The 4,599-nt window shown below is 45.4% G+C and overlaps 1 long non-coding RNA gene across 1 annotated transcript; it reads left to right on the forward strand.

Annotated features, from left to right (window-relative positions):
- Nucleotides 1–2,423: 2,423 nt before the first annotated feature.
- LOC123160634 (uncharacterized) lies at nucleotides 2,424–3,834 on the forward strand. The gene is made up of 3 exons (XR_006480275.1): nucleotides 2,424–2,623; nucleotides 2,703–2,854; nucleotides 3,524–3,834. It is a non-coding gene; the product is annotated as an uncharacterized lncRNA (long non-coding RNA).
- The last annotated feature ends 765 nt before the right edge of the window (nucleotides 3,835–4,599 follow it).

A 4,599-nucleotide genomic window follows, 5' to 3' on the forward strand; every position in this document is an offset into this window, starting at 1 on the left:
CTGTGAAAGGGGACAATGTCAAAGATTAACTCTTCGTTGCGGTAGTTATCCTGTGGTCCCAAGACTACCTCCAGAGTGATGGAGCTTGTACAACGGGTCTCCACACCTGGTATAACACCTTTAAAGGTGGTTTTAGTGGGTTTGATCATTGAAGGATCGATACCCATCTTGCGCACTGTGTCCTGATATAGCAGGTTCAGACTGCTGCCTCCGTCCATAAGGACTCGTGTGAGGTGGAATTCATCAATTATTGGGTCAAGGACTAGTGCGGCTGAATTGCCCTGACTGGTATTGGCCGGACGATCCGTACGGTCAAAGGTGACCGGGCCGGGCGACCATGGGTTATATCTTGGGGCGACTGGCTCTGTTGCGCCGACATCCTTAAGTGTGCACATCCGCTCCTGCTTGGGAATATGGGTGGCATTTATCATGTTCACTGTTTTGATTTGCGGGGGAAACTTCTTTTGCCCTCCTGTGTTCGGTGGTCGGGGCTCCTCATCGTCATCATCGCTTTGCGACCCTTCTCCTTGTTTTCGGCACCTGACCTGCCGGCTTGTTTGAAGACCCAACATTCTTTGTTGGTGTGGTTGGCTGGTGTTCCTGGGGTGCCATGAATTTGGCATGGACGGTCGAGTATACGGTCCAAACTGGACGTGCTCGGACTGTTTCTTTTGAATTGTTTCTTCCTTTGACCGGTAGTAGAGCCGCTGAATCCGGCATTGACGGTCGTGTCTTTGGCATTGTTGCCATTATTACGACGCTTGTGTTTGCTGCGTCTGGGCTTGCCGTTGTTATCTCTTGGTCCAGAAGTGCCAGGATTTCTTGATGTGCTGTTGTTGCGAGCCAACCAGCTGTCCTCGCCCGCACAGAAGCGGGTCATGAGCGTCGTAAGGGCTGCCATGGATTTCGGCTTCTCTTGGACGAGGTGTCGGGCAAGCCATTCGTCATGGATGTTATGCTTAAAGGCCGCTAGGGCTTCGGTGTCCGGACAGTCGACGATTTGGTTCTTTTTAGTTAAGAACCGAGTCCAGAATTTCCTGGCTGACTCTCCGGGCTGTTGGGTTATGTGACTTAAGTCATCAGCGTCCGGTGGCCGCACATAAGTGCCCTGGATGTTGTCGAGGAATGCGTCTTCCAGGTTTTCCCAACTACCGATGGAGTTTGCCGGCAGACTATTCAGCCAATGTCGAGCTGGTCCCTTGAGCTTTAGTGGGAGGTACTTGATGACATGCAGATCATCGCCGCGGGCCACGTGAATGTGGAGAAGGAAATCTTCAATCCATACCGTGGGGTCTGTTGTCCCATCATATGGTTCGATGTTCACGGGCTTGAACCCTTCTAGGAATTCATGCTCCATTACTTCGTCAGTGAAGCATAGGGGGTGTGCGGCGCCTCTATGCCGGGCTACATCACGATGCAGTTCGAATGAGTCTGGTCTGTTGTATTTGCCCCGGCTGGATTTGTATTTAGTATATCCGGCGTGGCGGTCATTGTCGCGCGTTGGGGCGCGCCCCTGTGATCCGTAGATCGATCTTGAATGTCCTGCTTTTTTGTCCAATTCGTCTCGCAGGTCTTGCATGTAGCCCCGGGCCTTCGTGTTTTTTTTTGTTTGGCGACGGGGTGCGGGCTGGTATTCGGGCTGATATGCCGCTTTGTCTCGGCCACGGGGTGGCCGGTCAGCCGCATCCTGCGCTGGTAGTATAGGTTCTAGTGCCTCACCCTCGAATTGAGGTAACAACCTGCGCCTTGGGTAACTTTTAGTTGGGCGCTCGAGTCCATATTCCTCGGATGCCAGGACCTCAGTCCATCTATCAGTTAGCAGATCTTGATCAGCTTGAAGCTGCTGTTGTTTTTTCTTCAGGCTCTTTGCAGTGGCTATAAGCCGGTGCTTGAAGCGCTCCTGCTCGACGGGATCCTCAGGCACGATAAACTCCTCGTCGCCGAGGCTCACCTCGTCTTCGGAGAGGGGCATGTAATTGTCATCTTCTGAGTCTCCATCCATTGCCTATTCATCGGGGATAGCTTGCCCATCCTCCCATCCGGCTTGCTCGAAGCTTGGCTGGGCGGGATTGTTTTCGTCTTCGGCATCATTCGGAGTGCTATTGTCTCTTGTGCCAGTATCGATATTTTTGCTATGGTGGGGCTTAGAGAGGCGCCACTAACACCGGTGCTTAGATTGCTTCTCAAGGGGATTATCCTCTGTTGCCTCATCGCCATTGCTTTCTTTGGGTGTGTCCACCATATATAGTACTCCTGGGAGTACATACTCCTACACAGGTCTCTTGTTGTTTCGTTCGCCCATTCCATCGCTCACCCCGCATTCCTTTATTTTGCCTGTTAATTAACTAAAATAATAATACGTGAAAAAAAAATCTAACTAAACAAGGTCATTGCTCCGATTTTCCTGGAGGTTTATTGTTTAGCTGGCGACCTTATCCAGATGAACGCATATCGATCTCTTCTCCCGTGTCATTATCGGCGGCGGCGACGGCGACGATGGCGGCTTGCATCGTGGTTGGGGGCGTGATATTGGCCGCAAAAGAAGAGCTCGCTCGACGGCGTCCTCCACTGCAGTACGTGGTTCCTCTTCTCACCGGCCAACGGCCTCAACATCAATGACCAGGTTCGTTTCTGCCGCGCGAAGACCATACTCGAAATCAAATCTACGGTTCGCTCACATCTCCTCTTCTTCAAGCATCCAGGTCGTCGGCTTCACCTGCAGCGCAGCTACTTGAAGAGCGCCATGCAAGAGAACAACGACGCCCAGTTTTTCCCACTCGACGTAGGAGTCTAATCCGAGTTCTTCCAACCCATAAGCAGCTGGTTTGGAAGCCCACTAATCAAGTAATACTAGGTACCTTTTCGATTTGTCTCATTACCATCTAGTACATACATAAATTCCTCATGGCAGAAATTTAATCCCGTTGAGCGCCATTGATTCTGGCGGCTCTCCTTCTGACTTCTTTCGGGTAAACAGGGCAGAAACCACCACGGATCCGATGCGACATGTTTGCGTGTGCAATATTTTCTGCATTTTTCCTTCTTTATAATGCTGTGGTCATTGATATCAAATATTTGGTATATTCATCGCGCGTTAGTGAGAATATGAGCCAAATCCATCATGCCCTGAGTGTAGTTCTAGTAAACTAGATGAGTATATTCATCAATGAAATCAGGATATACATCCACCTTCGTTTAATTGCCGTGGCCACTGTTCAATTGATTGGAGAACCAGAGGAGACTCACCTTCTCTCACCCCAGCTACCTAATTAAACTCTTATTCTTCAAGATCTACACAAATTTTCATATATCAGGTCAGCTACTGTCCTTCCTCGTGTAAACAAACTTTGAAGCTCTTTTTACTCTATTTCTTTGTGGATGCTTGGTACACGTAGTTCAGTTTTTTCGTATATATAGCCAGGGACTTTGATATATTGTACAGTTATACAAATTATTTTTCAAGCAAATCTAACTTATGTTGCTAATTGTTTCCATTGAATATCCATGGATGCAATGCATGTAGGTTTGTGTGACTGAGGAGCAACTCCATGCGATGTACAGAAGCATATCTGCAGTTTCCCGGAAGACATAATCCTTCTTTTCTCCATTTTTTTGTAGCATTTAAAACTTTTTGAAGATGTAAAAATAGTTGCATAGTCCAGTTTTCTTGATCAGTATAAATGTTTCTGCTATATGCAAATTTCTGTACAACGAGTGCATCTTTTAAGCATGTTCTGCTAGATAGACCAATACTTCTATCTGAAGTAGTATACACTTCTTTGGCAATATTAATATGTATTTCTTTGGTTACAAGCACTGTATAGTTCTTCGAATGATAAGCAATAGTATGTGAAAAGGTTGCATATGCTTTTTGAATGATACTAACTATATACTTAAAAAAAAGAGGTCATGCTGAAGTATATACTGTTTTTAATCCCATGAAGTATATACTTCAAATCCAGTGAAGCTGTTTTAATCCCATGAAGTATATAATGCTTTATATCCAGTGAAGTATACTGCTTTAAGTTCAATGAAGTATATAGTTGTTTTTTAAACAAGTAGTATATACTTCTTATGTATCATCCACTGAAGTATATACCACCTTAAATAAGGACTATATAACACATACTTCATTTAATTGTATCATATAACTGAAAAAGCTGCAGTATATATTACGTAAAACAGTATATGCTCCTTACAAAATTAGTATATATAGTCCTTACAAAAATAAGTACATACCTCCTTCTAATAAAAAAAAGTTAGCATATACTTGAAAAAAACAGTATTTACCTGTTCCAAGGAAAATGGAGTGTACACCTTTTGAGATTATTGAGGTACATACTCCTTCAGAAGTGAAACTACAGTACTGAATATACTACAGTACATAGATGGACACAAACAAACCCATGCAATCTTCCAAGTTGCTACGTATAGGACCAATTCAATCGGCACCAAGGATCTCTAATTCTCCTTCCAAACGCAAGCACTCTATTTGAAACGTGATATACTCCTAAGGAAAGGTGATATACTTCCTTCCGAAATAACAACTCTTAAATTGATTCCTATTTTCTAGCGGGTCAAGATGGCCGTTCCTCCCTT

Source organism: Triticum aestivum, chromosome 7B, assembly GCF_018294505.1.
Source record: "Triticum aestivum cultivar Chinese Spring chromosome 7B, IWGSC CS RefSeq v2.1, whole genome shotgun sequence".
Lineage (NCBI taxonomy): Eukaryota > Viridiplantae > Streptophyta > Magnoliopsida > Poales > Poaceae > Triticum > Triticum aestivum.